The 12,318-nt window shown below is 56.6% G+C and overlaps 1 pseudogene; it reads left to right on the top strand.

Annotated features, from left to right (window-relative positions):
* The first annotated feature begins 763 nt into the window (after positions 1 to 763).
* LOC123343544 lies at positions 764 to 10,728 on the top strand (annotated as a pseudogene).
* The last annotated feature ends 1,590 nt before the right edge of the window (positions 10,729 to 12,318 follow it).

Below are 12,318 nucleotides of genomic sequence, written 5' to 3'. Positions count from 1 at the left end.
CCTGATTGTCCCCAGCACCATACATGACCATTTACACCAGGGCCCAGCAGGTGTAAATCGCCCCCCAGGGAGGATGGTGCTTTTCCCAGTCTCTTCGCACAGGTGTAAATGACAACACCCAGTGCAGGGCGCTGAGGAGCCAAGCACAGGGCGCGTGATGGGCTGAGGGCTCCCCGGGCTTGAGGGCCAGGAATTGGGAAGTTGCCATTTTACCCTGCACTGATGGGGGCCAGGCCCCAGCTGCTTGAGTCCAGTGACTCCCGTGGAGCTCTGGCCAGTTCACACCTGCTGGGGTTCTAGCCCCGGTGATTCCAGCAGAGCTCTGAGCAACGCCCACCAGCTGGGGCTCTGACCCCAAGGACTCCAGTAGCCCCACACCAGCCTGTACCCGCTGGGGATCCTCCCACTGATTTCAGGGGGACTCCAGCTGATTTACACTCCCTGGGGCTCTACCCCGAACTTTCCATGGGACAAGATGGACGTGAGCAGTTGGGCCAGTCAGGGCCAGGGCACGATGGCTCCCCACAGCCACACTGACCTCAGCGCTGACTGACGAGAGGGGAGGGAACAGCTTTTATTTTATCTGTTATCTGAGCCCTGACAAACGCTTCCTCCTGCTCACAGCTGAGCGTATGGGTGTGTCAAGGCTCCTCTTATCTCTGTTTGCCTGGGCATTTAATGATTGTATCCTTCATTAGCACAGATTTGCATGTTCAGTATTGACACCTGGTTCCCCCTTTCCCTTCCCTGGACTGGTCTATAAATGCCCCAGGCACGGCCAGTGTCGCATGCAGGCTGCACTTGATCTGACCTTGCACCAGAGCAGCTACACAGAAAGACAATCAGGTGAGACCCTGGCTTCCTCCAGCTTCTTCCTCCTCCTGCTCCGGGTGGCTGGCGGCAGCTGATCCATTACAGGGGCGGGTGCCCTGTGTGAGTCCCCTGATCCGGGGCCGTCTCTGTCTCACCCCTTTGTCCCACCCAGCACAGCCCTGCATGCAGCACCCTAACGCCCGGCAGAGCCCTGCCGAGCGCTCTGCCCCTCCCAGAGCTGGGCCCGGCATCCAGTCCTGTGTCCAGTCCCCACGGAGCATCACTCTGCCGGGCAGCTCTCCCATTGGGACCCTTCTCCCAGGCCTGGTGCCACAGGGATCCCAACCCCCACCACGAGGTGCAGCGACTATCACTCCTCCCCCCCATCCCAACCACACAGTGTTGGCTTTCCAGACACTCAGTCTCCCTGGAGCTGGAAATATGAGTGTGATTCAAACACCTGTTAGTGGGGGAAAGGCCCCAGGGTCAGGTCAGTGGGTGTCTCATGTACCAGGTGCTGGGTGATAAGTTGAGAGGCTCCAGGTTTCTAACACTAAACTGGTCTCTAGTCAGAGAACTATTGCAGAGGTGCTGCATCTGCAGCTGGCATTCCAGCCAAGTGCACACAGACTGGCCTCCATCCTGGTGGCACTGGGGCCTCTTCCAGACTCTTCCTTCCTCCCACCTCTGCTCTCCCTCCACGTTCCATGTAGATGGTTACCGTGGGGACCTGCCAGCCCCAGCACTGGGGAGAGAGGGACAGCGGGAGATGGCAAATGCCCCTTCTGAGAACCACTTTGCTCTGCAAATGGGACCCTGTTGCCTGGGACCCAGGTCCCATCTGAGTGACCCCAACCTCCCAGCTGCCCCCCCATCTCCTCCCCACCTGCAGCCCTGGTTCGGGGAGTCCCTGGCGGTGTGCCTTGCAGAGCCCAGTCACTGAGCAGCTGAGACCTGGCTCTCAGCTGGGTGTCCAGTTCTGTCCCTGCAGCGCGGCTCGGTGAGGGCGAGGGGCGGAAGGGCCCTTCAGAAGCAGGAAGCTGGGCTCTGAGCTGGGTCCTCCACGGCTGGGGTTAGGGTTTCCAACCCTCCAGGACTGGCCTGGAGTCTGCAGGAATTAAAGATTATGTGATGTGATTAAATCTCCAGGAATACGTCCAACCAACATCGGCAACCCTAGCTAGGCGACGGGATCCCTCTCAGGGCCCTTCCAGCCCAGCCAGGCCCTTTAGCAAACAGCCCCAGCTCTGAAGCACCTCCTCCTGTGAAATGCCACACAGCGGAGGGGGGTCGCTCCAGGGCTCGTCTCAGGCTCTCATGGCTCCATCTCCCTTGTGTGTTTTCTCCCCAGGGGAAGCGAGAAGATGGGGCCAGTCGCCTACTTCAGCCTCTGCCTCCTTGGCTGCCTGATCTTTAACCCCTCGCTGGAAGGTGAGTCCCCTGCCCAGCCCCTCGGAGCTGGAGACCCCAGGCTCTGTTTGCCCTTGATGGGAAGTGAATTCATTTCACTCAGGGGCCCCAGCCCCACCATGTGGCAACAGCCAACACAGCTGGGTCCCCAGAGCCCCTACCCCACTAAGCCAGACCCCAGCCAGCGGTTCAGCACCTGCCCAAGGAGAGAAGCTGCTTCCTGCTTCCCCAGCTCTGGGTGCAGAGGGAATCCCTGAGACCTGGGGCTGAGTGTGAGAGACAGGCTGTGAACTAAACCCGCCCCCATCTCCTGCTGCTGCTTAGGGGGTGTCTTTCTGCAGCAGAAAGGGGAGGTCCCATCCCAACCAGGAAACAGAGTGTGGTGATAACATCCCAAATGAGTGACATCCGTTTCTTTCATTGGGCTCAAAATGGCGCCTCTTCCTAAACTTGATCCTTCTGCTTTGGGATAATCCAAACTCCTCCCTCCTCCTCCTTCACTCAAAATAAAAATGCTGGGACCCATAGACTATTTCTCCCCTCCCCTTCCCTACTTAGCCCCACAGATCTCTGCACTTACTCCACACACTGCTAATCCCCCCCCCCCCCCGCCCCATCTGTCACTAGCTCTCTGCCTCCCCTTCCGTCTCTGGGCCCTCAGCTATCAGAGAATCATAGAATTGTGGGGCTGGAAGGGCCCTCCAGAGGTCACCTTGTCCAGCCCCCCACACTGAGGCAGGATCAAGTAAACCTAGATCATCCTTGACAACCTGTTTTTAAAACCCTCCATTGACAGGGAACCCACAGTGTCCCTTGGAAGCCTGTTCCAGAGTTTCATTACCCTGAGAGTTAGCAAGTTTTTCCTAATATCGAACCTAAATCTCTCTGGCTGCAGATTAAGCCCATTACTGCTCATCCTACCATCAGTGGACATAGAGAACAATTAATCACAATCCTCTTTATAACAGCCCTTAACAGATGTCAAGACTGTTCTCTGGTCACCCCTCAGTCTTCTTTTCTATAGACTGAATTTGCCCAGTTTTCTGAACATTCCTCACAGATCAGGTTTCCAAGCCTTTTAGTGTTTTTGTTGTTGTCCTCTGGAATCTCTCCATCTTGTCCACCTCTTCCTGAAAGTGCAGCACCCAGAGCTGGACACAGAGCTCCAGCTGAGACCTCACCAGAGCCGAGCAGAGCAGGACAATTACAGGCTGTGTCCTACATGCAACACTCCTGTTAACGTGAGCCAGAATGATTGTAGCCTTTGTCTGAACTGCATCACATTGTTGACTCTCATTCAATTTGTGGTCCACTATAACCCCCAGATCCTTTTCAGCAGGACTACAGCCGAGCCAGTTATTCTCCATTTTGTACTTGTGCATTTGATTTTTCCTTCCTAAGTGAAGTACTTTGCACCTGTCTTTACTGAATTTCAGGTGGTTGATTTCAGACCATATCTGCAATTTGTTAAGGCCACCTGGCTTCTAATCCTGTCCTCCAAAGTGCTAGCAATCCCTCCCAGCTAGGTGTCATCCACAAAATTTATAAGCATACTCTCCGCTCCATTATCCAAGGCATTCATTGAAATGTTGAATGGCACCAGACCCAGGACAGACCGCACCAAGGGACCCACTAAATGTGTTCCACTCATTTGACAGAAAACAAGCAAACCTCCCCAACTACACCCACCTTATAGTGATTTAACCTAGATCACATCTCCATAGTTTGCTTATGAGAAGATCATGTGGGACTGTGTCAAAAATCAAGATCTATCAAGTCCACAGCTTCCCCCTCTTCTCGGGGTCAGTAACCCTGTTAAAGAAGGAAATGAGGTTGGCTTGGCATGGTTTGATCTTGACAATTTCATGTTTGCCATTACTTATAACCCAATGATCCTGTAGATGCTTATGTAACCCTTCTGCCCCTCTGAGTTGGCAGCAACAAGGGCCGGGTTCAGTATCCAGGGGTTCCATTTCAATAACACAATGCAAAACCGGCTCGAGCCCCCACCCAGTGACCTGGGACAATTACCTACCACCCCCCCCGGGCGCCTCTAGGAGGCAATACTTCCCCACTCGCAAGCACGGAGTCCGAGTGTAGCAAAATCCTTTTAATAAAGGAGGGAAACAATGCGGCATCACGTTGAAAAAACAGCACAAACAGGATTATAACACAAACCATAAGCAACAAAAACCCACCTCCAGGTACGTTTGGCACTGTCCTTTCCCCCTTAGGGTCTCAAGTCCAATCACCCCAGAGTCCAACAACCCAAAAGTCTCTGGTCAGTGCCACTCCAGAGTTCAAAAGCTTATCTGCAGAGTTTTACCCCCCAGCCTGGGGGGAAATGGGGGGGGCACACACAGGGTGTTAAGGGGCACCTTACGTGGGCCAGGGCCAACTGCTCCGCCTCTCCGTGGAGTTCTGCTGCAACCTTCCCTATGACCAGCTCCACTCCGCCAGCAGTGCCGCTCCTCCAGCTGACCCGTGAGCCACTCCAGCCATCCCCACAAACCGCTCCACTCTGCTCACTGTTCCATGGGCTGCTCCAACACGCTGCAAACTGCTCCGCTCTGCCAGCTGCTTGGTGATAGATCTTCAGGCTCCCCCACTAGTGAACACAGCACTCAGTGATTTCAGCTTGTAGTAGGGGAGCCCCAGTGCTGGTGCACTACTGGCCCAATGTGAATTCAGCTCAGCAGTCTCTAGATAGACTTCAAATGGAAACAAAATTAGCTCTGCTCTTTAACAGTAAAGAGAGGAAACTGTTCACAGAGTGGGCCGGGCCAGGCCATACACCAGCCTCCAACCTCTCTCATTTCACTGGGTTTTGGCACCCATGTCCCTTGTCTAGCAAGTGCTACTTAATTAATGGTAAGACTCTCTGTCATAACGCAGTCTCATAGTTCCTCATTCACATAATCAGGGTGACACCACTTTATTCCTCCTTCCCAATAACAAAGAAATTGGGGATCCCAAAGCTGTCAAAATAACCATCCCAGGCTGCTGTGGGCTATGCTAGGTGGGATGGGGGGTGCCAATGCAAATAACTGAAATGCCAATGCAAATACCTGAAATTCCTTTCCACACTCCCCATAATTTGCCACCAGATGTCAGGGTAGAGCTCATCCTGACTCTGCTTACACTTACAAACTTGATTGTTTCATCATTTGATCCAGTATCTTTGCAGGTATCAAACTCAGGCTACTGGTCTATAATTTCCCAGATATTCTTTGTTCCCTTTTAAAAGCCATGTGGTGCTTGCCTGTCCCTCCTGAACAAGCTCTACCTCTCTCTAGCGATATTCCAGTCGTGAGATTCAGAACACTAAATCTCTGGGATGCTGACCAAGTCATAGTTTAGCTTATATACTAATACTTCCAGTTCCTCCATGTACTCCCCATACTCCTTGCATTTGTGTAGAGACATCTGAGATGTACAGCAGATTCCTGCACTGTTATCCCTCTTGTTGATCCTTTCACCCTTTTATAATTTTCCAGCTCCTCCCTCCAACCACATCTAACCTTCTGTTAAAATCCTACAGGTGACTTTGTCATCCGCCCCTTTTGAATCTAGTTCAAAGCCCTCCTCACTCGGCTGGCAAATCAGTATGTGGTGTCCCTTCAGCCTCTACTAAACTCCAGTGCCCCCAACCTCCCCTCTGCTCCCAGTCCCACAGACATCCAGTGCTCCCCAGCCTCACCCCATAGTCCCCTCTGACTAGGGTGACCAGGTGTCCTGATTTTATAGGGACAGTCCCGATTTTCGGCTCTTTTTCTTATATAGGCTCCTATTACCCCCAACCCCATCCCGATTTTTCACATTTGCTGTCTGGTCACCCTACCTCTGACTCAACCCCCTTGATACTCCTTCCCGTCAGGTTCCCCAGTGCTCCTGCGCAGATCATCTTCCTTGAGGGCAGCCCAGCTCCTGTCCCCTTGGAGAGGAGACAGGGGTAATTTTTAGTAGGACAGCCGCACTGTCACGGACAAAGGTGGCAAGGGAGTGGCAGCTATTAACTGACTGGCTTCAGCCCCACTGAAAGTAATAGGAGATTGTGGCCATTTTGAGAGAGGGCAAAAGTTCACAGGATTTGGGGAGACCTGGAGAAACTGGAAGGATGACAGCCGGCAGCTCTGCTCCCATTCTCTTCTCCGAAACAGCCTCTCACCACACTGTTTTCTCTCTCCCCGTCCCATCCCATCCCATCCCGTCCCATCCCCTCCCTCGGATCAGGATTAGGGGCCACGTCCTGTCCCAGTGACTGGCTGCTCTACAATGATCGATGCTATGCGTTCTTCCCCGAAAAGGTGTCCTGGTCGGAGGCTGAGGTACGAGGCTCTTCTCAGGGATCCACCAGGTGGGGGGGTTAGTGGGCAGGGGCTGACGGGGTTTGGTGACATCACCATTGGCCCCAGCGTGTACCCCTGCAGAGGTGGGGTGGGGAGGCTGCAGAAGTGACGTGGCTGGTGCCAGGCCCTGGGGCTCGGGAGCACTGATGGGGGCTCTCTCCCCTCACAGCCATCCCTGCTCCTGCTGCAGCCTGGTGGGGCAGGACCCCACACCAGTGCCAAACAGCGTCCTCCTCCTGTGGAGTAACAGGCCTCGCTGATGTCCCTGCTGCAGGTGCAGTGTCAGTATCACCACAATGGGGCCCATCTCGCCTCCATTCTCACTGCGGCAGAAGGGAACGTGGTGGCCAGATACATCACCGAGTCAGGCTTCAAGGATCACGTCTGGATCGGACTCCACGATCCCCGGAAGGTGAGTGCCCAGAGCCTGCTTTGCCTCTGGCAGCTGCTCCGCCCCCGCCATGACTCTGTTTCCCAGGGACTGTGCAGAGACCATGAGCCCTTCATAGGGGCTGCCAGGTTCTCCCTTCCCGACTCCCAGGGTCTCCCATCTGCACTCCACCTTTAACCCCTGCCCTCCCACACCCCTTCCGTCTCCATCCCTCCGTAAGCTCCGACTCCCCTTTGGCTTTTCCCTTCTAAATCAGCCAGGCCCTGCTCTCCCCATCATCAAACTGACCTTTGACCTGCACCTGCCTCTCCAGCTACTGCCCCGTCTCCCTTCCCCCTCCCAGCTCATACAATGTGCCGTGTCCTCCCCCTGCACCCCACATCCCGGCTCCACTCCACTCTCAACAAGCTTTCTAGCCACTTTTTCCTGCCCAAGACTTGAGCCTCTGCTCCCACTTGGGGATCCCGTCCTGGCCTGGTTCTCCTTAGGAGAGCCCCCAGCTCCTTAGGGCAGGGAGACGAAGGGGGAGCAGTCACAGGCTGGGAAGGACGTCCCAGAGGGGGAAGGAGCCGTTATGAACATAGAACTAGAAAGAACCTCCAGGGTCACCGAGTCCAGCCCGTGCTACGGCCGGCAACCCCCTCACACCATCCCCTCCGTAAACCTATCAAGCTCCCTCTGAAGCTTTGTCTCCATCAGTTTCCTTTCCCTCCCCCCTGCACAGGGAGGCGCTGGGGTCAGGAGGCTCCCTGAAGAGCACACACAGGCTCAGCCCCTGGATCCCCTGCCCCAGACTGTAGGCTGGGCTGGACCCAGTGTGGGAGGAGTGAAGGGCTCCATGTCCCTTTCTCTAGTGTCCTCAACTATCCACCTTAACCGGCCCTGGCAGTGGCTGGGCACTAGTTCTCTGACCCCCGAAGCCAGCTAGTCCCTGCATGAGCTGAGGCCAGGCCAGAGCCAGCACCCCTAGAGGCAGTGGTGAGCTGCAGCCGGTTCGCACCTGTTTGCGTGAACCGGTTGTTAAATTTAGAAACCCTTTTAGAACCGGTTGTAAAGGGCTTTTAAATTTAACAAAGGCTCCAGCAGCTCCCTTCCCTGCCCTGCCCCCGGTCCCAGCTCACCTGGCTCCAGCTTTGCCTCCTCCTCTGAAGGCTCTCCCTCCGGGCTTCCCGCCAATCAGCTGTTAGCGCGGGAAGCCTGGGAGGGCTGAGAAGGAAGCAGCAGCTTCCTGCAGGTGAGCTGGAGCGGGGGGAGGGCACAAGGAGGGCTCTAGGTACCGCGCATCCCCAGCCAGGCGGCGCGGCTCCGGCTCTGACCCTGACCCCGGCCCCGACTCTGGGCAGCGCGGCTCCGCGCCGGCCCCAGGCTCCGGGCTGGACCCCGACTCCGGCCAGGCGGCGAGGCTCCGGGCCGGACCCAGACGCCGACCTGGACCCCGACTGCAGCCCAGTGCCCGTGGCTCCCAGCCCTGACTCTGGGTGGCACGGCCCCCATCTCCAGGCAGCAGGGTAAGGGGGACAGGGAGCAGGGAGAGGGTGTTGGATAGAGGGCGGGGGGTGGATTAGGGTCGGGACTGGGGGTGGTCAGAGGGCAGGGAACAGGGGAATTGAATGGGGGCAAGGGTCCTGGGGGGGCAGTCAGGAAGGACCAGGGGTTGGATGGGGCGGTGGGAGGCAGTTAGGGGCAGGGGTTCCAGGGGCAGTCGGGAAAGAGAGAAGGGGTGGTAGGATGGGGCGGGAGTCCTGGGGGGCCATCGGGAATAAGAGGAGGGGTTGGATGGGGTGGCAGGGGGCAGTTAAGGGACAGGGAAGGGGGTGGATAGGGCAGGGGTCCCGGGGGGTGGGGAGGGTCACCCTCGTGGTGTGAGGAGGAGGGAACCGGTTGTTAATATTTTGGCAGCTCATCACTGCCTAGAGGTGAAACGCCCCATGTCCCCTTCTCTGATTCTACTGAGCTACCCAGTCCTGCTAACTGGGGCCAGACTGACGCTGAGCCCACTGGAGGGGAAAAGGCCCCGTGTCCCATTCACTGTCCATCCAGCAGCTCCATCACAGATGCACTTTTATTTTGCTTAAGCAGGATGAGATCATCCACCTTAAAACCACCAGTGCCCCCCAGGGGGCTGTGCCCACTAGGGACTAGAACACACTCCGGAGTGACTGCTTCATGGTGCGGAGATTTGTTAATACAGGCAAAGGGCATGGAAGGAAGAAGGTGAAATTCATGTGCTAAGTGTTACTATTAGATCAGTGACTCCAGGTCCCATCCCCCTGAGCTGGCCTCTCCCCACCGACTGCCCCACAGCCCTTCCCCGACTCTCCCACTGCCTGAGTGGGGCACTTCTGTGTTGGGTTTAGGTGTTTCTATGGTGCCTTGTCACCAAGATCTCTTCTTTTGGGGACCCTAAGACTTTTCTCCCCTGTCTCTGCAGTACAGACGCTGGAGGTGGACTGATGGCTCCCGGTATTACTACAAAGCTTGGAACGGCGGGGAACCAAACAATACTGGTGATGTCGAGTACTGCACTGAGCTGCCGAACTACAAGGGTAAGCAGACGTTCAAATACACATGCACCAATGAAGGAGCCACACACTGCAGCTCTCTCTGCAGGCATGGCCTCCTGTCCTGTCACCCTGCCTTCTCCCTCAGCTCACATTGCTGCTCCCTCTCCCCTGATCTCACCCGAAAATTCCTCCCCATGTGTCCCAGTTTGAGGCTCAGCTCCAGCCAGAGACAGGCCATCCTGTACATTTGGCCGCAGACGATCAGTTAAAGGAAAAGACCCAAGCAGAGCTATTGCCCACTAGGTGATATGCAGGCGGGGTTCTTCCATTGGTGCCTTTGGCACCCTGATTCTGGAGGCAGCCGGGGGCTATTTTGGCCCCAGGGCAATTTAGAGCAGCCTCAGGGATACTCTGGCAATGGCAGTAACAACCTGGACAGCCAGAGCACAGGGCTTCAGCCACATCCCTGCCTGTCCCCTATGCTGGGGAACCAGGACTGGGCAGGGCAGCTGTCTCTGCTGGGTTCCCCTATGCAAGAGGAACCCCCAGCTGGTCATTTAAGCCATTTTCCTGCTGTCCGTGTTGCTGGAGTGGCATGCGGGATGGAGCAGAGCTGAAGGTCTCACCCCATTCACTGACAATAGGACGAAGAGCTGGCTGAACAGGGAAAGCTCACTCGCTAACTCATGAGTGACTCATTCTTCAAGGACTATGCTAGTCACACAGCTCGCCCAGCCTCAGATGCTCACGAGTCTGAATGTTCTGTTCCCAGCCCTACCACTGATCTTCTGGTGACCTTGGGCAAGTCACTTCCCCACTAAGGGCCTCAGTTTCCCCTCCCACCTCTTGTCTCCTTAAACTGTGCTCTGGGGCAGGGACTGTCTGTCGGTGTGTGTATGGACACAGCACCTAGCACCAAGAGGCCCCGTCATGCTCTCATCAGACACATTCCAGCACAATAGAAGAGGGTCTCCCGCTGACACAGCGTCCCTCAGGGAGCAATGGAGCCTGTCCCTGTCTGAGGCACATGGGGCTTCGTCTCCAGCTTTCTCATCCTCACAGCCTCATGCCCAGCAGCTCGGGGGGGGGGGTCTTCTCTCAGCAGGGTGCAACGAGGAGGGATGTCATTGTAAGGGCAGGAATGGCCCCAATCGCCCTTCCCCCACCCGAGTGATTTCTGTTTTACCTTCTAGGTTTTTTGGAATGGAACGATAACAAGTGTTATGAGAAAAACGGCTACGTTTGCAAGTATCGACCCTAGCCAGGGGAGTCGCTCGCTTGCACCTGAAGTGGGAGCTCAGCGCCTGGGATGCAAGAGAACTGGGCTCTTTGGGCATGATCAGGCAACGTCCCAGACTTTCCGATGCCTTTGCTGCATGGAGGGCCAGTCCCCTCCCTCCCTGAGAGACCAGATCTCACTTCCCCAGCTGCAAACTCTCTTCCCCCAGGTGTCTCTGTTCTAGTTACACGCCTGCCCCTTCCCTCCCTTCCCCTCAGTGGCTGCAGCCCACGACAAGAATAAACTGTCCTGAGCATGCAGGTCTGTGTGTGTCTCCCCTGTCCCATTCCTGGCCCCAGGTAGCAGCATCCCTCTGACTGTGTCCTGACCCGCCCAGATCCCAGGGGAGGAGAGGACTGGGACCCCCAGAGGGAGGCAGGATGGGTCAGACCTTATGGCTAAGGAACAGGACTTGGTTTCCCTCCCGATATCTGCAATACCCAGAGTTTCCTCTCTCTTCTGGCCACCCATCTCCTCCTGGTCTCATCTCCACTCAGACCCTGAGCTCCTCAAAGCAGGGACGTGACTAGCTGTTGTGTAAACATCAGGCCCCACCAGAGCGGGAAGCATTTGCCACCAGGGTACTAAGCAGTGTGAGGTCCCTCCCTGAATACCAGCCCCTGGGCCTTGTTTCCAGCTGGTCAGTGTTGGACAGTGACGGGGTTATGTTACCACTCCTGGGGGAATTCTGCACCACTGTGTGTGCAGAAAACATACCCCCGTCCCCTTCCCGCACACGCACCCCGCCATACACAAAATGTCTTTGCTTCCCTGCAGAAAGGGGGGGTTGCTGGGGAGGGGTGAAATTTGGGGGCATTTCCCCCCAACAGAGGTGAGGTGTGGGGCACATGGGGTTACATGCCACGCCCCCCCCCCCCCATGTCTGTGAGCGAGCGCAGAGCTGCGGGTCTGAAAGAGGCTGTCCCTGGGCTCTGCTGCCTTTGCAGCTGGACGCCTCTTCCTGGGTCCTAGTGCCACTTGGGAGCTGGGAGCCAGCCTGTGTTCTGTACAGTGCTGAGTGCCCACAGTGGGGCAGGGCAAGGGGGGCGTGGTGGCATGGTGTGGGAAAGAGACAGTGGGGAAGGAAGGGTGTTGGGAGGGGGAGGGGGCAGTGGGAAAGAGAAGAGGAGAGGGGAAGCAGAGGTGGGAGGGCAGCAGGAGCCCAGCAATGAGCCCCAGCTCCTCTGCACCTCACCCGAACGAGCCCCCCGGATACCCACCCCACTGAGCCCCAACCAGCTGCACCTGGATCCCCTCCTGACGAGCCCCCCCTCCCCTGCACCAGCCCCCCACCGCTGAGGCTCCCACACCCAGCCCCCTCTGCTGACCCCCTGACCACCCCGTAGAGTCCCCTTAACCCTGCACCTGGAACCCACCAATGAGCCCCTGTGCATCCACATCCCCCACTGAGCCATCCACACCCAGACGGCCCCTCACAAAACTCTCTTGCCCCACAGCTGGATCCTCCTACACTAAACTCCTCCACACTTGGATCCTGCTGGGCTGAGCCTGCCTGCCCACACCTGGTGTGTCTGGTGCAGAGGGGCAGGGCCCTGGGGTGTTCTGGGGTGG

This window comes from Mauremys mutica, chromosome 1 (assembly GCF_020497125.1).
Source record: "Mauremys mutica isolate MM-2020 ecotype Southern chromosome 1, ASM2049712v1, whole genome shotgun sequence".
NCBI classification, from domain to species: Eukaryota; Metazoa; Chordata; order Testudines; family Geoemydidae; genus Mauremys; species Mauremys mutica.
The sequence above is the reverse complement of the archived record's forward strand: the minus strand, read 5'-3'. Positions and strand labels throughout refer to the sequence as shown.